Source organism: Bombina bombina, chromosome 6, assembly GCF_027579735.1.
Source record: "Bombina bombina isolate aBomBom1 chromosome 6, aBomBom1.pri, whole genome shotgun sequence".
NCBI lineage: Eukaryota > Metazoa > Chordata > Amphibia > Anura > Bombinatoridae > Bombina > Bombina bombina.
The window spans coordinates 1143611541-1143637459 of NC_069504.1; positions in this window are offsets into that span (position 1 = coordinate 1143611541).

Below are 25919 nucleotides of genomic sequence, written 5' to 3' on the forward strand. Positions count from 1 at the left end.
TGGAACTTAAGTTACTGTGAATCAGTTCACAAGAAATTTTTACTCCTTGTTAAAAAACAATAATGTACCCACAGACAGAACCTGGTGTCTGGCCCGTCGGAGCGTAAGTCCCTGACCTGGTTTTGGGGTGAAGGTAAGACGGGAGACCATATGTGAATACTGTGACTTTACAAATCCGTTGCTTTCCTATATTTATCTTGTAATACCTAGTGGGGTGCATAGAGCACAGGAGAGCCTGTATTAAATAACAGGAAAAATTAAAAAAAAATCTGGCCATACAGACTCTGTAATAGCTCTGTGATACAGTGCACCTGGTAGAACATAATAGGAGACTGTAACTAAGTTATACAAGACTTTTGCTGTATAAGCAAGCTATCAGCAAAGTTAAAGGATTAGAGAAGCTGGTATAACTGGATGAACTGTATACAGCTCCACTTCTAAAGGATAAATAATCCCCCAGACCTGATTACAGGAGTGAACTTTGAATCCCAGAGTAGAATTAATGGGACTATAATTTTATCAGTGGCTTTGGAACTGTTCTGGAACTACATAAATAATAAAGCCACAGGCTGCGGCAACACGGGGTGTATATACCCAAAAGAAATAACTGGAAAATTTCCTCTTTCTTTTTTCTTGGACATGGACTAAGACCTATATAGCTGACTGTAACTTTAAAGTTTCACCAAGAGGGCACTTTATAGCAATGCACCATTTTATATTGAAATAGTATATAAGGCTGTTCTATAAAATGCATATATGCTCTGGAATTAAGTGTATATGTATGAGCCTTTTTTCTGTATTAAGGTTTGTGGCCCATATGTAGGATATATATCAGGCATCTGAGATTAACACACTAAATACTGCCCCTTTTTCCATAGGAAATTTGTGTGGCTTTTGTTTGTGGTATTAAATAACCAAAAGAGAAAAATGTATTCTTAAACATATATTAATACCTATGGTGTGACATTACTACCTTGCCCTGGAAATATTAGTATAAAAAACTCACACTCTATCTAATGTGACGAGAACAGAGAAAAGTTTTTGGTATATAACTGTGGGTACCTGGAAGTACACTACTTTGTTTAATATTGAACACAGTCACAACTGTATATAGCCTTAATTAGACCAATGACATAATTGTTAGACAGACGAAAATAATATATGTTGAGTGTATATTACTTTGCACCCTAGCGCTGTGGAATACAGAACTCTCCTGATTCTCCTAAGCTGACTCTGAATCACCTACACAGGGCGCGACCCTAACACACATGTTTTTAGATATTATAGTCTATCACAATCAATAGAACTCTCTCTCTCTCTGACACTGCAACACTCTCTTTTGTCCTTTTTTTTTTTTTTTTTTTTTCTCCCCTTACTGCCCTACACTATCACACACCCTCACGAATTTAATTTATGTATACATTTCTATCACCTAAAACACACACTATGCCAGCTAAGGCGAAAGACAGGAGGCCAAGAAATAGTTTAGATAATAACACAGAATCAGGGTAGAATCAAACTGTTTAAATATTAGTAAAATGGATATCGAAGAAATAACGAAGCAGGTTGCACAGGTGTTACTGCCTCAATTTGATCTGATTAAGGTGGAACTTAACACGCTTGTTTCTGAAATGAAAAATTTCTCATCTAGGCTCACAGAAGCGGAATCTAGAATATCTGAAGTTGAGGATCTAGTGTTCAAAACAGACCAAACAACTCAACAACATAGTAGCAAAATTAATGACCTTAGCGATAAAGTAGAGGAGTTGGAGGATAGAGCACGCCGCAATAATCTAAGGATTATTGGATTGCCTGAAAGTGATTGTTATCAGGACCTAATCTCTTTTGCTGCTAATACACTTCCACAATTATTGGGGATCCAGCAACAGAACATAGCAGTAGAAAGAGCACATTGCACAGGTAATTCTAGGAACACAACAGAAAACTCAGTACAGAAATGTCCTATTATAGTGAAATATTTGAATTTCCAAGATAAGATCAGTATTCTTAGAGCTTACAGAAAAATGCAAACAATAGTAATAGACCAACACAGAATTTTGCTATTCCAAGACTTTTCATTCCAGACAGCAAGCAAGCGAAAAACTATGTCACCACACTGTACCACCTTAATTAACTTGGGACTACCGGCTAGATTAGTATATCCAGCCATAATTAAATTATATGCTGACAATGAGTTAATTGTACTAAGAACTCCACAAGAAGCTAAGAGCTATATAGACAAATATAAAGGAGACCATTAGACAGATAAGAGAATAATGGAGAAAAGAACCTTCGGGTTCATATGTCACTATCATATACAAGCTAGAGATGCTGTCTTATTTAATTACGTGCTTTTTTTTCTATTTATTTTTTTTTTACCAGTTTTACAGCACTCCACAAACATACATATAATCTCTGGTATAATATGTTTAAAGTGAAGGATAAGGTTGTGATACTGTCTTATACATATGAATGTTTTCTACTATATAGCTACTGTTCTTTTGTTATGTATATAGTATATGAAAAATGCACCCATCGATATTGGTACAACAGGACTAAGTTAAATATATGTTCTTTTCTATGGTGGGTTTATAATATTTTTTTTCGGTGTATCATACTTCAAATTCTCACATACAATCCCTGGCATAGTTTGTTTAAGGCTAGGGACAAAGTTGGGAAATTATTTTGTGTATATAAGCATGTACTGCAATATAGCACGTGTCCCCCTATTTACACGCCATATGAAAAATGTATGCACAAATATAGGCACAATATACTTAAGCGCTGGGTCGGCAACATTCACCATTCCTGGTGGCAGGTAAAATATTGGGTTGTGGGGGGGGGGGAGTCGAGTGGTGGGAGGCAATGTGCCCCCCTTTCCTTTTTTTTCTTTTTTTTTTTTTTTCTTCCCTTTTTCTTCGTATATTATATTCCTAAATTAAAATGCCACAACTAAAATTGATATCCTGGAATGTGGGCGGCATCTCTAGTCCAATGAAAAGGAAAAGAATCCTAACATAACTTAAAAAATTTAAAGCAGATATTATTCTGTTACAAGAAACACATCTCACAACAATAGAACACAAGAAGCTACAAGCTAACTGGATTCAGGAAGTGATCTTTACACCCTGTAGCTCCAGAAAAAGAGGAGTAGCAATTCTTATAAGAAAAGGGCTAAATTATCAGATTATTTCTAAGCAGATAGATTTAGAAGAACGTTTTATTATTATTAAAATTAAAGTTGAATCTCTCCTATATACCGTATGTAATGTTTATGGTCCTAATAAAGTGGATATATCTTTCTGGGAAGCTTTGAAGTTGAAATTGTTTGAATATGTGGACACAAACATGGTGGTAGCAGGAGACTTTAATATGGTCTTTAATAACATTGACAGATTCCAGACTACAAAACAAAGAATCCCCAGGGTCTCTTAAAAAGCAGTTAAGATTCTTAAATCCATCTGTAGAGTGCTTAAGATAAGGGATATCTGGAGACAATTATATCCTAACTCTAGAGCGTATACATATGAGTCCAAACAATACAGATCATATTCTCGTATTGACTTTTTTTTGGGCTCAGACAGTCTGTTCAGAAGCGAGATAAAAACGCAAATCGGGGACTTCACCATTTCAGACCACGCCCCTATATTTTTAGAATGTGGATCTGATAATAATACATATCAAACAACCAGAGGTTATTATTTTCCGCGATATTTATATAATGATGCCAATTTTAGGAAATACATTATAGATAGGTGGCATGAATATGCAATACAAAATTCTGCCTATAACAATAAACCCGAGATTTTTTGGGAAACAGCCAAAGCTGTGATAAGAGGAGAAATAAAAAATTATATGTCTAAACTTAGGGCAAGAACACGTCTAAGGGAAATAGAACTTTCTAACTGGCTCAGGAATGCACATAATGCCTATATAGGGGCACCCACATCGACTAATTGGCAGAAATACATCAAAGCGAACCAGGAGTGGGACTCAGTTAGTTTACAGAAAGTAACCCGTCAAGATTTAAACCAAAGAGCTATTTAACATAGATATGGCAGTAAAATAGGCAAGCTTCTAGCTAACTGCGTCAAAGTATGTAAATCTCAGAAAACCATCAAGTCTGCTATAGTAGACGGTATTCGAGTTACTGAAGCAGAAGCAATCAAAAAAGGTTTTGTTAGCTTTTTTAAAAAACTGTACTCTGCCCCACAGATAGATAGTCAAAATAAAGATTGGTTCTGGGGAAACATCTCTCTCCCAAAATTAACTACAGATGAAGTAGTCAATTTGAATTTACCTATCACTTCGACAGAAATCTATCAAGCAGTAGATAAACTAAAACTGGATAAAGCCGCTGGCCCGGATATGTTACCAGCTGAATTTTATAAAATTCTTAGGGAGGAGGTAAATGCCCCATTGGTAAAGTTGTTTAACCAGTACTTTTGTAATGGTGGGGTCCCCTCTTCCTACTTTGTAGCATCCAGAATTGTACTCGTCCCAAAAAAAGAGAAAGATCCAGAAGCGTTGAACTCATAGCGTCCCATCTCACTGCTTAACGCAGATTACAAATTCTATACAGCAATCTTAGCAAATAGACTTAAGGGAATCCTCGGCTCCTTGATACATGTGGACCAGGTCGGTTTTATGTTACATCGAAACCCAACGGCTAGTATTCGTAAAATCTTACTTCTGTTAGATTTTTTCCGACCAGAATGCACAAATAGGCGAATAAAACCGGCGATCCTTTCGTTAGATGCCCAGAAGGTATTCGATTCGATTACCTGGGATCATCTTTTTTTTACTATGAGACAATTTGGCTTTAGTGGAAATTATCTAAACTGTATCAAAGCTTTATACACAAATGCTTCTGCAATGTTGTTGGTAAATGGAATACCTACTGAAACTTTTCATATTCTGACAGGTACCAGACAAGGCTGCCCGATCTCACCCCTTCTTTTCAACCTCGCAATTGAGCCATTGGCAACTATGTTAAAAAAGCATCTAGAAGGAATTCTGTTAGGAGATAAATACCTTAAACTATTAGTATATGCAGACGACCTATTATTATTCCTTAACAATCCTGAATTCGAGATCTCTACTCTATTGGAAATAATTAATACATTTGGAACATTTTCAGGATATAAAATAAATGCAGCAAAATCAGACTTATTATGGATAACAAAAGCTGCAAGCAATGGCTATACTCCACCCTTTAAAATAGCGGATTCATATATTACGTACCTGGGCATTAAGATCAGTACCGATCCGGCAGAATGGTACTCTCTGAATTTTACTCCGTTGTTAAATAAAATACAGATAGAGCTTAGAAATTGGGCAAAATTCCCTCTGTCAATGACGGCAAAAATTAACTTGATAAAAATGATTACTTTATCTAAATTGATGTATTTAATGCAAAATATTCCAATTCCAATAACAAAATCTGACCTTAAGCGTTTAAATAGTTCTATTAGATTGTTTATTTGGGGTAGTGGTAAAAAGCGTATAGCTTTACGGAAGTTGTCACACTTAAGACAATACGGGGGTCTAGCGTTACCAAATTTCTGTAGCTACAACAGAATATGTCTGGCAAATGTAGCTATGGACTGGCTTACTGGGGGGAACTATGTGGCGTCATTAGAAATAGAACAAAAACTAGTCTTGCCATATGACTTACAGGCACTACTACACTGCCCGATTAAGAAACTACCACGCATGGTCAAAAATAAATTCACTTTGTTTCATATCATTAAAGCCTGGCAGGGTATGAAGACCAGTATGAATGATGACCCGCTGATCTCGAATTTAGTCCCTATTTCTGGGAACCCTTGTTTCCCACCAGGTATCAAGAGTCAAATGTTTAATAAATGGGCTATACTAGGACTCAAATATCTATCTCAGTTTAGGGACCCAGAAACTACCCGGGTGTATACATTCACAGCGCTTAGAGACCAGTTCCAACTTAACAACACAGAATTTTATGCCTATCTTCAAGTTCGCCACTGGTATAATGAAACCATTAAAAACTGTACCAAGGAGTGGGTACACCCGGGTATTAAAATGGGGCTCGCTCTTTTTAAAGTGGGTAAACGGTCAATTAGTTACTGGTATCGGATGGTACAAACGGAGACCGGGGAAATAAATATATTAGAGATATCTGAAAAGTGGACTAAGGATATTCAAAATATGGACCCACATAAAATAAAACAGAGTATAATTTCGGTAGAACATGCAACTCTTTCCGCATCATGGCGAGAATCACAGTTCAAAATCTTGAATCGTATATATATACCACCGGCTACTTTAAATAGATGGTATGGGAATGTCTCAAACCTGTGCCCTCGATGTAGTTCCATCAGTGCCGACCTGGTCCACATGTTCTGGAGCTGCCCCAAGAACCAGCAATTTTGGCAGTGAGTACAGTTCTGGATGAATAGATTACTGAATTTACAGATACACATAGAGGTACAACATATCTTTTTTTTTGGTTAATTTGAGAGATCTTGGGGAATATGTCCCTAATACTGATTTTATTAATACAGTAATCCTAGGAGGCAGATATCTCATCCTAAAAAACTGGAAAGCCACTAGGGAACCTACAATTAACAATCTAACTTTCTTACTTCATGCACAATATCAAATAGAACATATTGATAGCCTCAACCAGGGAACCAATCATCAAGATAGATTCGAACACAAATGGCTAGAATTTATTAGGAGATATAGAAATAATATATAATTACAATCGAAATCCTTCGCTGTATATTGTCCCTCTTGTTTCCCCCTTTTTTTTTCTCTCTCTCTCTCGCCCTCCCACACTCCCCCTGAACAACTTGTCCTAACCCCCCCCCCTTAGCCTTATTAAGGTTGGTTTACAGAATATGGTATAGTATAGGTAAGATTAGTGAAACGCCAAGTTAATTTCTGGTAGTAACTTTAATTTAAATATATAAGAATGTTTATTTTTTTTAGTACCTTCTGAATTCAAAGACTAGAAAAGGTTGAGGTTCGTTTTTTTTTTTATTAGGCCTGTGTTCTACATGAATAAAACTAATATTATGTATAGTAGTAGAATTAAAACACTGCTAAGCTAATTATATAATAAGAGACATAGATGATTATGTTTTGTAATGTATTATTATATTTATGTGGAAACAACATGTTTACTTTGTATATGTCCTGTGAACTTCAAACAATAAAAACAAAATTTAAAAAAAAAAAAAAAGAGCCATAACGCTGCTTTTTCACCATAATGCAAAACTTGTAATCTAGCCGATTGATATTTACTCCTTGTCAGCTGTGGAAGCGCCCTTTTTCATTCTCTAAAACTTGTGTAATAACTTTACATTAACATTTACTTTACATTTGAGCAATAATTTTACATTTACTTTACATTTGAGTGATAACTTTACATTTACTTTACTTTTAGGTGAGAACTTTACATTTACCTACACAGGTATGGCTGCACAGCATTTACATCAAGAACGGCCCCTTTTTGTTTGCTGGTCCGGCCTTAACCCTACATGTACCTCAATGCTAGATCAGGGGGGAGGGACTGGAACTTAAGTTACTGTGAATCAGTTCACAATAAATTTTTACTCCTTGTTAAAAAACAATAATGTCAGTTACAATCTTAAATATCAAGGGTCTGATCTGTAATTGTCTCAAATCTCTTCTGAAGCTAAGGCCACAGTTCAGTGATGTCACACATGATGGGAAGTGCAGTTCAAATAAGCACAGCCTCTGCATAGTCATTGTGAAGAGGGAAAGATTCCAGAGTTAGAACAAGTCATCAGGCACTGAAAATAAGGACAAGTAAACATACTTATGGTAACTACCAGGATATGCTTAATATTTAAAGTCCTGGTGTTGAAATGAAAGGCAGACATAAAGAAATATATATATTACGGTACATAAAAAGGTGTATATATAAATAAAAAGGTATATATATAAATATATCGGTATATAAAAAGGTATATTATAATGTTTCTTGGCTGAATTAAAACAGATTAAAATGTAAACTCATTAAACTAAAAGAAAAAAAAACATGTCCAGTTGTCCATCAGTAGGGATCTAATATTTTGCATTGTTTATAACCAGTTCAATTCCAGTGTGTGTGATATATTTTTTCCATAATAAAAAATATACTGTATATTACAGATTAGGGGCAGGATGGATTATCCCCCAATCAATCCCCCTCTAATACAGATTTCCCTTACAATCTTGAATAACACAAGATGGTGCCGTATACATAAATATTCTCCTATCTATGCTCATTTATCCAAATAAGTTCTGATATTAACAAATCATTTTATCCATCTGTGGCCTAGATTACGGGTTTTGCGTTATGGTGCGGTACGGCTATTACAGGTGAAAAATTGGCCATTGCGCTATAATGGCCGGTAACTCATATCACAAGTCGCGGCAGTATAGCAATACCCCAAGCATTTTAGCCTGTAACACAATGTCCAAAATGACATTTGAGTGCAAGATTTTCATAGCGCCCGTATAACTGGTTGTGCGGTCCAGCTAAAATGCTTGCGTTACAGCCTATACCGACACGATCTATACCGCCATCTGAGACCAGTAGTTATGGATTTTAACTATTCTAATAAAATAAAATAAACTACAAAATTAAAATCCTAAATTACAAATTTAAATAAACCTAATACTACGAAAAAAAAAAAAAAATTTAAGAAACCTAATACTACAAAAAAAATCTAACATTACAAAAAATAAAAAAACTCTAAGATTACAAAAAATAATAAACACAATTATCAAAAATAAAAACAATTACACCAAATCTAATAGCCCTATAAAAATAAAAAAGCCCCCAAAAATAAAAACACCCCCTAACCTACAATAAACTACCAATAGCCCTTAAAATGGCATTTTGTAGGGCATTGCCCTAAGTTAAATAGCTCTTTTATATACAAAAAAATACAAAGTCCCCCAACAGTAAAACCCACTACCCAACAAACCCCCCAAAACAAAAAACCTAAGTCTAAATAAAACCTAAGCTACCCGTTCCCCCTAAAGGGGCATTTGTATGGGCATTGCCCTTAAAAGGGCATTCAGCTCTTTTACTGCCCTTAAAAGGGCATTCAGCTCTTTTACACTGCCCAAACCCTAATCTTAAAAAAATGCCCCCCCCACAAAAAAAAAAATAACCCCAGAATATCTGCTCATAGTTCAGACATCCATCTCTATCCAGGTGGCGAGAAGTCTTAATTCAGGTGGTGAGAAGTCTTCATCCAGGCGGCGACATCTTCATCCATCGCAAAGGCGTCTTCTATCCAGGACTGGCAATGACATCCTGCGTGGAGCGTCCTCTTTATATGATCACCACCGTACACTGAAGTTGAATGCAAGCTAACTGTTTAAAAATGGCGTACCTTGCATTCCTATTGGCTGATTTGATTTGTCAAATTCTAATCAGTCAATAGGATGAATGCTACTGAAATCCTATTGGCTGTTTTAAATCAGGGTATCTTGCATTCAACTTCAGTGTACAGCGGTGATCTTATGAAGAGGACACTCCACGCAGGATGTCATCATCGGTCGTGGATAGCTCCGCTCCGCTGGGATGAAGATACAAGATGCCCCCGCTATGGGTGAAGATGTCGCCGCCTGGATGAAGACTTCTCACCGCCTGGATGGAGATGGATATTCGGAGTTCAGGAACCATGAGTAGATATTCTAGAGTTAGTGGGGTTTTTTTTTTTGGGGGGGGGGGGGGTTTAAGATTAGGGTTTGGGCAGTATAAAAGAGCTGAATGCCCTTTTTAGGACAATGCCCATACAAATGCCTCTTTAGGGGCAATGGGTAGCTTAGTTTATTTTTGGACTTAGGTTTTTTTTATTTTGGACGGTTGGTTGGGTGGTTTTTACTGTTGGGGGACTTTGTATTTTTTGTATGTAAAAGAGCTGTTTAACTTAGGGCAATGCCCTACAAAATGCAATTTTTAGGGCTATTAGTAGTTTATTGTAGGTTAGGGGGTGTTTTTATTTTGGGGGGCTTTGTTATTTGTTTAGGGCTATTAGATTAGGTGTAATTGTTCTAATTTTTGATAATTTTGTTTATTATTTTTTGTAATGTAAGATTTTGTTATTTTTTTGTATTTTTAGTGTCTATTTTTTAATTTTTTTCTTAGTATTAGGTTTATTTTTAAATTTGTAATTTCGATTTTTTTTATTTTTTTTGTAGTATTAGGTTTTTTTAAATTTGTAATTTAGGTTTTTTAATTGGTAGTTTTTTTTATTTTAATAGAATAGTAATGTTAGGCTAATTTTATAGTTTAATCTTAGTTTTTTTTTATTTCACAGGTAAGTTTTTATTTATTTTAAGGTAGTTATATTGTAACTTTTAATTTAAAGTTAGGTAGGGTGTTAGGTTTAGGGGTTAATAGTTTACTTTAGTGCTTTGCGATGTGAGTCCGGTGATTTAGTGGTGAACAGGTTTAGGTTATTAGTTACGATGTGAGGGGCCGACGGTTTAGGGGTTAATAGATTTATTTCATGTCGGTGATGTCGAGGTGCGGCGGATTATGGGGTTAATAACTTTTATTAGTGTCGTTGATGTTGGGGAGCGGCGGATTGGGGTTAATAACTTTTATTAGTGTCGGCGATGTTGGGGAGCGGCGGATTATGGGTGTTTAGACTAGGGGTTTATGTTAGGTCTAAACTTTTTCTGTTTTTTTCCTAACACTCTCTCCCCATTGATGTCTATGGGGGAAAGTGTGCACAAGCACGTTAACTCAGCACTTGGCTTTTGTGCAGTATGGAGCTTAATGCACCATAACGCACAGCACAAGAAGGTTTTTCAGTAACTCGTAATAGCAGCGCTATGGGAAGTGCGATAACGCATTTAGTTATGCCTTAGTTATGCACCCTGTTAAGCGCAAAACCCGTAATCTAGATGTGTGGTAATTAATAGGTTCAATTTGAACTGAAACATGCATTTCTTGCTGTTTAAGTTAAAATGTAACTTCTTGATTACCTCAGAAGGATAAAAATATTTGATACTGAAACATTTGCTTATGAGTGTGTGTATATGTGGTGTATGTGTGTATGAGTCAGTGTGTGTGTATATGTGGTGTATATGTGGTGTGTGTATGTGTGTATATGTGGTGTGTGTGTGCATGTGTGTGCATATGAGTCTGTATGTGTGGTGTGTGTGCATGTGAGTGCGTATGAGTCTGTATATGTGGGTGTGTGTGTATATGTGGTGAGTCTGTGTATGTGCGGTATGTGTGGTGTGTGTGCATGTGAGTGTGTGTATATGTGGTGTGTGTGCGTATAAGTCCCTTTGTATTTGTGGTGTTTTTGCATATGAGTCTGTGTATGTGTGGTGTGTGCGTATGAGTCTGTGTATATGTGGTGTGTGTGCATATGAGTCTGTGCATGTGTGGTGTGTGTGTATATGTGGTGTGTATGCATATGAGTGTGTGTATGTAGGTGTATATGTGGGGTGTGTGCATATCAGAATGTGCATATGAGTGTGTATGTATGTGTATATGTGGTGTATGTGCATATGAGTGTGTATGTGTGTGTGTGTATGTAGGTGTATATGTGGGGTGTGTGCATATCAGTGTGTGTATGTGTGTGTGCATATGAGTGTGTATATGTGGTGTATGTGCATATGAGTGTGTGTGTGTTGTGTGTGTATGTAGGTGTATATGTGGGGTGTGTGCATATCAGAATGTGCATATGAGTGTGTATGTATGTGTATATGTGGTGTATGTGCATATGAGTGTGTATGTGTGTGTGTGTATGTATGTGTATATGTGGTGTATGTGCATATGAGTGTGTGTGTGTGTGTATGTAGGTGTATATGTGGGGTGTGTGCATATCAGAATGTGCATATGAGTGTGTATGTATGTGTATATGCGGTGTATGTGCATATGAGTGTGTATGTGTGTGTGTGTATGTAGGTGTATATGTGGTGTATGTGCATATGAGTGTGTATGTGTGTGTGTGTGTATGTAGGTGTATATGTGGTGTATGTGCATATGAGTGTGTATGTGTGTGTGTGTGTATGTAGGTGTATATGTGGTGTATGTGCATATGAGTGTGTATGTGTATGTAGGTGTATATGTGGTGTATGTGCATATGAGTGTGTATGTGTATGTGTGTGTATATGTGGTGTATGTGCATATGAGTGTGTATGTGTGTGTGTGTGTATGTAGGTGTATATGTGGTGTATGTGCATATGAGTGTGTATATGTGTGTGTGTATGTAGGTGTATATGTGGTGTATGTGCATATGAGTGTGTATGTATGTGTATATGTGGTGTATGTGCATATGAGTGTGTATGGGTGTGTGTGTGTGTATTTGTGTATATGTGGTGTATGTGCATATGAGTGTGTATGTGTGTGTGTGTGTGTATGTAGGTGTATATGTGGGGTGTGTGCATATCAGTGTGTGTATGTGTGTGTGCATATGAGTGTGTATATGTGGTGTATGTGCATATGAGTGTGTGTGTGTTGTGTGTGTATGTAGGTGTATATGTGGGGTGTGTGCATATCAGAATGTGCATATGAGTGTGTATGTATGTGTATATGTGGTGTATGTGCATATGAGTGTGTATGGGTGTGTGTGTGTATATATGTGTATATGTGGTGTATGTGCATATGAGTGTGTATGTGTGTGTGTGTATGTAGGTGTATATGTGGGGTGTGTGCATATCAGTGTGTGTATGTGTGTGTGTGCATATGAGTGTGTATATGTGGTGTATGTGCATATGAGTGTGTGTGTGTGTGTTTTGTGTGTGTATGTAGGTGTATATGTGGGGTGTGTGCATATCAGAATGTGCATATGAGTGTGTATGTATGTGTATATGTGGTGTATGTGCATATGAGTGTGTATGTGTGTGTGTGTATGTGTGTGTATATGTGGTGTATGTGCATATGAGTGTGTATGTGTGTGTGTGTATGTAGGTGTATATGTGGTGTATGTGCATATGAGTGTGTATGTGTGTGTGTGTGTATGTAGGTGTATATGTGGGGTGGGTGCATATCAGTGTGTGTATGTGTGTGTGCATATGAGTGTGTATATGTGGTGTATGTGCATATGAGTGTGTGTGTGTGTGTGTGTTGTGTGTGCATATGAGTGTGTGTATATGTGTTGTGTGTGCATATGGGTGTGTGTGCATATGGGTGTGTGTATGTGTGCATATGAGTATGTGTATGTGTGGTGTGCATGCATATGGGTATGTGCATATGAGTGTGTGTGTATATGGGTATATGTGTGGTGTCGGTGCATATGGGTGTGTGTATGTGTGGTGTGTATATATTGGTGTGTGTGTGTGCATATGAGTGTGTGTATGTGTATATAAGTGTGTGGGTGTATGTTTGGTGTGTGTGCTTATGAGTGTGTATGTGTTGTGTGTGTGCATATGAGTGTATTTGGGTGTATGTGTGGTGTGAGTGTGTGTGTATGTAGGTGTATGTGTAGTGTGCGTGCATATGAGTGTGTGTATGTGTGGTATGAATTCATATGAGTGGGTGTATGTGGGTGTATGTGTGTTGAGTGTTTGTATGTGTGGTGTGTGTGAATGTAGGTGTATGTGTGGTGTGCGTGCATATGAGTGTGTGTATGTGTTGCATGAATTCATAAGAGTGGGTTTATGTGCATTAAAGTGTGTGTATGTGGGTGCATGTGTGGTGTGTGTGCATATGAGTGTGTGTATGTGTTGCATGAATTCATATGAGTGGGTTTATGTGCATTAAAGTGTGTGTATGTGGGTGTATGTGTGGTGTGAGTGTGTGTGTAAGTAGGTGTATGTGTAGTGTGCGTGCATATGAGTGTGTGTATGTGTTGCATGAATTCATATGAGTGGGTTTATGTGCATTACAGTGTGTGTATGTGGGTGCATGTGTGGTGTGTGTGCATATGAGTGTGTGTATGTGTTGCATGAATTCATATGAGTGGGTTTATGTGTGGTGTGTGTACATATGAATGTGTGTATGTGGGTGTATATGTGGTGTGTGTTTGCACCAGACACAGACAGATAACACACATATAATGGCACTTATTGGCACCTTACCTGTGTTTGTACCAGACACAGACAGATAACACACATATAATGGCACTTATAGGCACCTTATCTGTGTTTGTACCAGACACAGACAGATAACACACATATAATGGCACTTATTGGCACCTTACCTGTGTTTGTACCAGACACAGACAGATAACACACATATAATGGCACTTATTGGCACCTTACCTGTGTTTGCACCAGACACAGGCAGATAACACACATATAATGGCACTTATTGGCACCTTACCTGTGTTTGCACCAGATACAGACAGATAACACGCATATAATGGCACTTATTGGCACCTTATCTGTGTTTGCACCAGACACAGACAGATAACACAAAAATATTGTAACGGTACCAACAGGATACCAAGGGTTAACACCAGGGAACAATGTCCTGCATAGGGAATCAGCAATTCACAACCCAGCCAGTTTTCAGGTTTAAAACAGAATGTCTTTATTAAAGCTCATATGCCCAGTATTTATGCAGGTCTGACCCCCCAGAAGGGGGGTTGAAAGAATGTTGTACATTAGATGGAGGAACCACACCCTTGGACAGACCACAATAGAATCACATTACTTTACTAGGTAGATAACAACTTAAACACAAAACACATTTGGCTTTCCTTATCACCTATTCGTCTGCTCTCTGAGGGTGATTAAACAATGGACTGTTTATCACTAACTTTAATGACAGTACACAGTAGTTTCTTAAAGCTGAACACAGTTAACTCCTTCAGTACTGACAGAAGGGTCTGTCACATCTACATAGCACACACTACAGCCTATAGACAACCTTTCTTACATTATAGTCGAGAAGTGGCTAGGTTTGCCACAATGCTCCCCCAGAACCAAGCCGGCATACACAGTCTGATCCCAACGGATCGGCTTGGGGATGTCCGGGAAAGTACTCACAGATCACTTTTCAAGTTCAGTTTGTCTGGGCACCCCGTCGGCGTTACCGTTTTGTTTCCCTGGGCGGTAATGGATGGTAAAGTCGAAGGGCTGCAGCGCCAAACTCCAGCGCAGCAGCCTGGCATTGTCCCCGGCCACACGGTTCAGCCACACCAACGGGTTGTGATCTGTGAGTAAGGAAAAAGGTTGTCCATACAGGTACGGCTGCAGCTTTTTGGAGAGCCCTGATTAAAATATAAAAGGTAACAGCAACTTGTAAGTAAACCAAACTAGGTTGTAGCTCCTCAAATAGGGCTTCAGCTACCGTCTCTGCAGGGATGTTGGAGAGAGCAATGACCTCGGGGTACCTAGTGGCGTAGTCCACCACAGTTAAAATGTACCTCTTCCCGAAGGGACTGGGCTTGGGTAGTCACAGGGTTAACATCAGCGGGACCCATGGGAGCATAGGAGGAAACAAGGGGGGCCAAGTCATTTCCAAGGAGAACATCAGCAGGTAAGTCCTTCTTGACCCCCACATTCACAGGTCTAGCGCCCACTCCCCAATCCAAATGTACCCTGGCAACAGGTAGGCGGAATACAGTGCCCCCTGCTATCCTCACAGCCACAGTGTCTCCAGTGTGCTGTTTCTCAGACACCAAGTTCTCTTGAAGCAAGGTCATGGTAGCACCAGTATCCGGTAGACCACTGACCTCCTTCCCATTCACTTTAACCCGTTGCCGGTTATTCCGGTGGGCAGCTTGCACGGGGTCTGCTTCATGTAGGCTGCCCCAGCATTCTGGCACCTCTACGTAGCGGGGCGCAGGCTGAGGATTATGTGGGATTCTGCCGGCGGGTCTTCTCCAGGACTGTGCTTGATTCGCTGCGTTTAGGGGACACTCTGGTCTTTTGTGCCCTAGTTGCTTACATCCAAAGCACCGAATAGGTTGTGAGTAGCCCCGCAAATTGAACCGGGGTCTCTGAGGGTAGTTCGTGGCCGGAGGCCGTGTGGTATAGCGGTGCGCCGGGGGCTGGTAACTGGCAGCTGCTGGGGTGACTGGGGGTCTGTACTCCACTCTAGCAGTGGGCAATCGGTATACCGCTCCCCCTGCCCCTCGTACTGCCACGGATCCGCCAGTGTGTGCTGTATCCGGCACCAAATGAGGAGCTATCAGGGTTAAAGTAGCTCCCGAATCCCGAAGTCCCTGGACCTCCTTCCCCTCTACGGTCACCAGCTGGCGGTGATGTTGCCGGTTATCGGTGGCCCGGACCGACATCACCTCATGCAGAATTCCCAGGGGTTCCTCGGCTTGGGTGCTCAACACCTCATGAGCTGCTGGCTCCGTTTGGTAATGGTGAGCAGCCGCCCTTGGGGCCAGGTTCTGTCTGACCTGGTTCCAAGCTTGTCTGCTCCGATTTTGGGTGCACTCACGTGCCATATGTCCCCACTGCTTGCAGGTGTGGCATTGTATATTCGCCCGTCCGTTGTATCGTGAGGGGGGTGGTGGATTCCCTGGGGCTGGGCGAAAAGGTGCCGCTGTGGGGTTGTTAGGCTGTAGTCCATGGTGCCTCCTGGCATCAAAATGCTGGTCTGCTAATCTGGCTGCTTCGGTTAAGGTGAGGGGTTTTCGATCTCTCACCCATTCTTGGGCTTCTGGGGACAAGCCGTTAAAGAATTGCTCCAACAGCATCAGTTGTCGCAATTCTTCCATGGTGGTAGCTTGGCTGGCCTGTATCCACCCTTGAGACGCTTGATCCAGCTTGTGGGCCCACTCTGCATGTGAATCTCTTTCTGGCTTGCGCAGCCCTCTAAACTTGCGCCGGTATGCCTCTGGGGTAATGGCATATCTTTCCAAGATCGCTCTCTTCACTTTAGCGTAATCCTTGCTGTCCTCCCTGGGTACAGCGCGATACGCTTCCGCTGCCCTACCGGCTAGCTTGCCTGCTAGCACCGGCACCCATACGGACTGCTCCAAATCATGTAACTCGCACAGTCTCTCAAAATCCTGTAAATACCCATCGATCTCATCCTTCTCCTCACAAAACATTTTAAATGCATGGTATGGGATTTTGGGTCTTACTGGGTTGCTGAGTGCGTCCAAAATGGATTCTGTTCGGGAGGATGCATTCCGCGGACTGTGTGCCATCACGTACTCCTGCACATCTGCCATTACCACGGATAGCATATCCCGTGGTACAGGTTGGGGTAAAAATTCCAACCTGGTCCTCATTTCCCTCTGGTATAGGGTCTCCTCCATGGCTGCTGGAGGCGTAGCGCTGCGAGCTCTGTCTCCCTCCATCAGCTCGGCAATTAATATAGCCTTGGGTTTGCTGCTGCCTATCTTTCCCCTGGCTTCTAGCAGTTCCTTTAACGTTTGTCTCTTTAGCTTAGAATAATCCATCTCCATTCACTTCGGTCCCTGGTACTCCTTCCATCTTAGTCAGTATTGTAGTAATCCCCCTCTTCCTGAGGTTACTGGCTTGTGTAGTTGCTCTTCTGGGCGATAAGGTTCATTCCGTCGCTTGCCACCAATTGTAACGGTACCAACAGGATACCAAGGGTTAACACCAGGGAACAATGTCCTGCATAGGGAATCAGCAATTCACAACCCAGCCAGTTTTCAGGTTTAAAACAGAATGTCTTTATTAAAGCTCATATGCCCAGTATTTATGCAGGTCTGACCCCCCAGAAGGGGGGTTGAAAGAATGTTGTACATTAGATGGAGGAACCACACCCTTGGACAGACCACAATAGAATCACATTACTTTACTAGGTAGATAACAACTTAAACACAAAACACATTTGGCTTTCCTTATCACCTATTCGTCTGCTCTCTGAGGGTGATTAAACAATGGACTGTTTATCACTAACTTTAATGACAGTACACAGTAGTTTCTTAAAGCTGAACACAGTTAACTCCTTCAGTACTGACAGAAGGGTCTGTCACATCTACATAGCACACACTACAGCCTATGGACAACCTTTCTTACATTATAGTCCAGAAGTGGCTAGGTTTGCCACAATTATAATGGCCCTTATTGGCACCTTACCTGTGTTTGCACCAGACACAGACAGATAACACACATGTAATGACACTTATTGGCACCTTACCTGTGTTTGCACCAGACACAGACAGATAACACACATATAATGGCACTTATTGGCACCTTACCTGTGTTTGCACCAGACACAGACAGATAACACACATGTAATGACACTTATTGGCACCTTACCTGTGTTTGCACCAGACGCAGAGAGATAACACACATGTAATGGCACTTATTGGCACCTTACCTGTGTTTGCACCAGCCACAGAAAGATAACACACACATAATGCCATTTATTGGCACCTAACCTGTGTTTGCACCAGACACAGACATATAACTCACATATAATGGCACTTATTGGCACCTTACCTGTGTTTGCACCAGACACACAGATAACACACATATAATGACACTTATTGGCACCTTACCTGTGTTTGCACCAGACACAGACAGATAACACACATGTAATGACACTTATTGGCACCTTACCTGTGTTTGCACCAGACACAGACAGATAACACACATATAATGGCACTTATTGGCACCTTACCTGTGTTTGCATCAGACACAGACAGATAACACACATATAATGGCACTTAAGGGCACCTTACCTGTGTTTGCAACAGACACAGACAGATAACACACATATAATGGCTCTCATTGGCACCTCACCTGTGTTTGCACCAGACGCAGACAGATAACATACATATAATGACACTTATTGGCACCTTACCTGTGTTTGCACCAGACACAGACAGATAACACACATATAATGGCACTTATTGGCACCTTACCTGTGTTTGCAGCAGACGCAGAGAGATAACACACATATAATGGCACCTATTGGCACCTTACCTGTGTTTGCAGCAGACACAGAGAGATAACACACATATAATGGCCCTTATTGGCACCTTACCTGTGTTTGCACCAGACACAGACAGATAGCACAAATATAATGGCACTTATTGGCACCTTATCTGTGTTTGCACCAGACGCAGAGAGATAACACAAATATAATGACACTTATTGGCACCTTACCTGTGATTGCAGCAGACACAGACAGATAACACACATATAATGGCACTTAAGGGCACCTTACCTGTGTTTGCAACAGACACAGACAGATAACACACATATAATGGCACTTAAGGGCACCTTACCTGTGTTTGCAACAGACACAGACAGATAACACACATATAATGGCTCTCATTGGCACCTCACCTGTGTTTGCACCAGACACAGACAGATAACACACATATAATGGCACTTATTGGCACCTTACCTGTGTTTGCACCAGATACAGACAGATAACACACATATAATGGCACTTATTGGCACCTTATCTGTGTTTGCACCAGACACAGACAGATAACACAAAAATATAATGGCCCTTATTGGCACCTTACCTGTGTTTGCACCAGACACAGACAGATAACACACATGTAATGACACTTATTGGCACCTTACCTGTGTTTGCACCAGACACAGACAGATAACACACATATAATGGCACTTATTGGCACCTTACCTGTGTTTGCACCAGACACAGACAGATAACACACATGTAATGACACTTATTGGCACCTTACCTGTGTTTGCACCAGACGCAGAGAGATAACACACATGTAATGGCACTTATTGGCACCTTACCTGTGTTTGCACCAGCCACAGAAAGATAACACACACATAATGCCATTTATTGGCACCTAACCTGTGTTTGCACCAGACACAGACATATAACTCACATATAATGGCACTTATTGGCACCTTACCTGTGTTTGCACCAGAAACACAGATAACACACATATAATGACACTTATTGGCACCTTACCTGTGTTTGCACCAGACACAGACAGATAACACACATGTAATGACACTTATTGGCACCTTACCTGTGTTTGCACCAGACACAGACAGATAACACACATATAATGGCACTTATTGGCACCTTACCTGTGTTTGCATCAGACACAGACAGATAACACACACATAAAGCCACTTATTGGCACCTAACCTGTGTTTTCACCAGACACAGACAGATAACACACATATAATGGCACTTATTGGCACCTTACCTGTGTTTGCACCAGACACAGACAGATAACACACATATAATGGCACTTATTGGCACCTTACCTGTGTTTGCATCAGACACAGACAGATAACACACATATAATTGCACTTATTGGCACCTTACCTGTGTTTGCACCAGGCACAGACAGATAACACACATATAATGGCACTTATTGGCACCTTACCTGTGTTTGCACCAGACTCAGACAGATAACACACATATAATGGCACTTATTGGCACCTTACCTGTGTTTGCATCAGACACAAACAGATAACAAACACATAATGGTAATTATTGGCACCTTACCTGTGTTTTCAGCAGACACAGACAGATAACACATATATATTGGCGCTTATTGGCACCTTACCTGTGTTTGCACCAGACACAGACAGATAACACACATATATTGGCACTTATTGGCACCTTACCTGTGTTTGCACCAGACACAGACAGATAACACACATATAATGGCACTTATTGTCACCTTACCTGTGTTTGCACCAGACACAGGCAGATAACACACATGTAATGACACTTATTGGCACCTTACCTGTGTTTGCAGCAGACACAGACAGATAACACACATGTAATGACACTTATTAGCACCTTACCTGTGTTTGCACCAGACGCAGAGAGATAACACACATATAATGGCACTTATTGGCACCTAACCTGTGTTTGCACCAGCCGCAGACAGATAACACACACATAATGCCACTTATTGGCACCTAACCTGTGTTTGCACCAGACACAGACAGATAACTCACTTATAATGGCACTTATTGGCACCTTACCTGTGTTTGCACCAGACAGACAGATAACTTGCATATAATGGCACTTATTGGCACCTTACCTGTGTTTGCATCAGACACAGACAGATAACACACATATAATGGCACTTATTGGCACCTTACCTGTGTTTGCACCAGACTCAGACAGATAACACACATATAATGGCACTTATTGGCACCTTACCTGTGTTTGCATCAGACACAGACAGATAACACACATATAATGGCACTTATTGGCACCTTACCTGTGTTTGCACCAGACTCAGACAGATAACACACATATAATGGCACTTATTGGCACCTTACCTGTGTTTGCATCAGACACAGACAGATAACACACATATAATGGCACTTATTGGCACCTTACCTGTGTTTGCACTAGACACAGACAGATAACACACACATAATGGTAATTATTGGCACCTTACCTGTGTTTGCAGCAGACACAGACAGATAACACACATATATTGGCGCTTATTGGCACCTTACCTGTGTTTGCACCAGACACAGACAGATAACACACATATATTGGCACTTATTGGCACCTTACCTGTGTTTGCACCAGACATAGACAGATAACACACATATAATGGCACTTATTGGCACCTTACCTGTGTTTGCACCAGACACAGACAGATAACACACATGTAATGACACTTATTGGCACCTTACCTGTGTTTGCACCAGACACAGACAGATAACACACATATAATTGCTCTCATTGGCACCTTACCTGTGTTTGCACCAGACACACACAGATAACACACATATAATGGCTCTCATTGGCACCTTACCTGTGTTTGCTCCAGACACAGACAGATAACACACATATAATGGCACTTATTGGCACCTTACCTGTGTTTGCACCAGACACAGACAGATACAGGGGCGGACTGAGACCAATCAGGGCCCCCGGGCAAAAGTGTGGCAGGGCCCCCCACCCACCTAATCTGCCCCTCCCCCACCCTAATGCCCTTCCCATGCCATATGCCCCTCCCCCACCCTCATGCCTATTGCTCATTTTTAATTTTTATCACATTGGTTTTTAAATCTATATTTTGTTGTTTTTTGTACACCTTTACACCCAATTTTTTTCTTGGACCACTTTTTACTTTTTTAACACACACCACTAGTCCCTTTATTTTTCACATTTCATTGCACACATTAATTACCACTTATTTATCAGCAGTCTGACACTCAATTTCACGAAGATGCAATCTAGAGAAGCTCAAAAAGATTGGGCTTCAATCTATTAAAAGATTCTTCTACAAACACCACTGATGTCAGATCAAATGGATTATGGATAATGGATTGGTAGAATATTATACTAATATTCTGATGTATGGGCAATACAGAGGATGACAATGGGGTCTTATAAATTTAGTGGTAATATAAGGGCAGAGGGTAATGGAGTTAAGATATATATATGTGGGTAATATAAGGGCAGACTTACAGCTAGATTTGGAGTTTGGCGTTAGCCGTGAAAACCAGCGTTAGAGGCTCCTAACGCTGGTTTTAGGCTAACTCCGGTATTTGGAGTCACTCAAAAAAGGGTCTAACGCTCACTTTTCAGCCGCGACTTTTCCATACCGCAGATCCCCTTACATCAATTGCGTATCCTATCTTTTCAATGGGATTTTTCTAACTCCGGTATTTAGAGTCTTGGCTGAAGTGAGCGTTAGAAATCTAACGACAAAACTCCAGCCGCAGAAAAAAGTCAGTAGTTAAGAGCTTTCTGGGCTAACGCCGGTTCATAAAGCTCTTAACTACTGTGCCCTAAAGTACACTAACACCCATAAACTACCTATGTACCCCTAAACCGAGGTCCCCCCACATCGCCGCAACTCGATTAAATTTTTTTAACCCCTAATCTGCCGACCGCCACCTACGTTATCCTTATGTACCCCTAATCTGCTGCCCCTAACACCGCCGACCCCTATATTATATTTATTAACCCCTAATCTGCCCCCCACAACGTCGCCGCCAGCTACCTACACTTATTAACCCCTAATCTGCTGACCGCAAAGAGCCGCCAGCTACATTATAGCTATGTACCCCTAATCTGCTGCCCCTAACACCGCCGACCCCTATATTATATTTATTAACCCCTAACCTGCCCTACCTAACATCGCCGACACCTAACTTCAATTATTAACCCCTAATCTGCCGACCGAATCTCGCCGCTATTCTAATAAATGTATTAACCCCTAAAGCTAAGTCTAACCCTAACACTAACACCCCCCTAAGTTAAATATAATTTTAATCTAACAAAATTAATTAACTCTTATTAAATACATTATTCCTATTTAAAGCTAAATACTTACCTGTAAAATAAATCCTAATATAGCTACAACATAAATTATAATTATAGCTATTTTAGGATTAATATTTATTTTACAGGTAACTTTGTATTTATTTTAACCAGGTACAATAGCTATTAAATAGTTAAGAACTATTTAATAGCTAAAATAGTTAAAATATTTACAAATTTACCTGTAAAATAAATCCTAACCTAAGTTACAATTAAACCTAACACTACACTATCAATAAATTAATTAAATAAAATACCTACAATTACCTACAATTAAACCTAACACTACACTATCAATAAATAAATTAAATACAATACCTACAAATAACTACAATGAAATAAACTAACTAAAGTACAAAAAATAAAAAAGAACTAAGTTACAAAAAATAAAAAAATATTTACAAACATAAGAAAAATCTTACAACAATTTTAAACTAATTACACCTACTCTAAGCCCCCTAATAAAATAACAAAGCCCACCAAAATAAAAAAATGCCCTACCCTATTCTAAATTACTAAAGTTCAAAGCTCTTTTACCTTACCAGCCCTGAACAGGGCCCTTTGCGGGGCATGCCCCAAGAAGTTCAGTTTAATGTATTGATAGTGTAGTGTTAGGTTTAATTGTAGGTAATTGTAGATATTTTATTTAATTAATTTAATTTAGGTTTAATTGTAACTTAGGTTAGGATTTATTTTACAGGTAATTTTGTTATTATTTTAACTAGGTAACTATTAAATAGTTCATAACTATTTAATAGCTATTGTACCTGGTTAAAATAATTACAAAGTTACCTGTAAAATAAATATTAATCCTAAAATAGCTATAATATAATTATAATTTATAGTGTAGCTATATTAGGATTTATTTTACAGGTAAGTATTTAGCTTTAAATAGGAATAATTTTTTAATAAGAGATAATTAATTTTGTTAGATGTAAATTATATTTAACTTAGGGGGGTGTTAGTGTTAGGGTTAGACTTAGCTTTAGGGGTTAATACATTTATTAGAATAGCGTTGAGCTCCAGTCGGCAGATTAGGGGTTAATAATTGAAGTTAGGTGTCGGCGATGTTAGGGAGGGCAGATTAGGGGTTAATACTATTTATTATAGGGTTAGTGAGGCGGATTAGGGGTTAATAACTTTATTATAGTAGCGCTCAGGTCCGCTCGGCAGATGAGGGGTTAATAAGTGTAGGCAGGTGGAGGCGACTTTGTGGGGGGCAGATTAGGGGTTAATAAATATAATATAGGGGTCGGCTGTGTTAGGGGCAGCAGATTAGGGGTACATAGGGATAATGTAAGTAGCGGCGGTTTACGAAGCGGCAGATTAGGGGTTAATAATAATATGCAGGGGTCAGCGATAGCAGGGGCGGCAGATTAGGGGTTAATAAGTGTAAGGTTAGGGGTGTTTAGACTCGGGGTACATGTTAGGGTGTTAGGTGCAGACGTAGGAAGTGTTTCCCCATAGCAAACAATGGGGCTGCGTTAGGAGCTGAACGCGGCTTTTTTGCAGGTGTTAGGTTTTTTTTCAGCTCAAACAGTCCCATTGTTTCCTATGGGGGAATCGTGCACGAGCACGTTTTTGAGGCTGGCCGCTTGCGTAAGCAACTCTGGTATCGAGAGTTGAAGCTGCGTTAAATATGCTCTACGCTCCTTTTTTGGAGCCTAACGCAGCAATTCTGTGGACTCTCAATACCAGAGTTATTTTTATGGTGCGGCCAGAAAAAAGCCGGCGTTAGATTTTCGGGTCGTTACCGACAAAACTCTAAATCTAGCCGTTAGAGTGTGATAGAGGGAAGAGATATTAGATTATACTATAATCTATAAAAATCTAATATCCCTCTATCATGATCTGATTCTCCCCTTATATTACCCACACACACACATATATATATACTTACTTTATAAGAAACTCGGCCTCCTTACCCTCTGCCCTTATATTACCACTAACTTTATTTGTCACTCATCCTCTGTTTTGCCCATATACATCAGAGTATAATACATACTCTAGTCCAATCCTATGAATTGATCCATTTTTGTCCTCTGACCCTTGTATTGCCCATAACCCAGCCATATAACATAACATGAATTATTATTTACCCCAATTCATTTTAATGCCCACAGGCAGCCCATTATCAGGACAGTGAATCTGATCTGATGATCACTAGTACAGTACCCTACCTGACCTGTCTTATGAAGTCGACAGTTGTCTTAGTCTATAATTATCACACGCTTTGTCTGACTCACTAAGTCACTAGTCACTACTACACTACTACACTAAGTCACTAGTCACTACTACTCCAGTACTCCATATTAAACCGTAAATTTGGTCAATCACTCACTCAGCATCATCACATTATATTATTACCCATACCATAACCAATACCCTAAACCTGTTTGTTATTATCCTTCCAGACCATTCCGGACCGTGATGACACACACTGCACTGACCACCCGTCTTAGTCTATCCCCTGGTGTCACACACAGTATGTGTAGTGGAGAGGCGAGCGCCAAACAGGCTAAAGAGGCGACTTAATAGACTAAAACTGTTAAATATTTAATACAAGACTTATAGGTTAAAAAACAAAATATAAAACAATATCATGGATCCATGTTACAAACAATGTCTTAAAACATCAAACATACATAATAAAAACAATGGGTTAAATAAGTGGTGTTTCTTTCATGTAATTAGCAAGAGTCCATGAGCTAGTGACGTATGGGATATACATTCCTACCAGGAGGGGCAAAGTTTCCCAAAC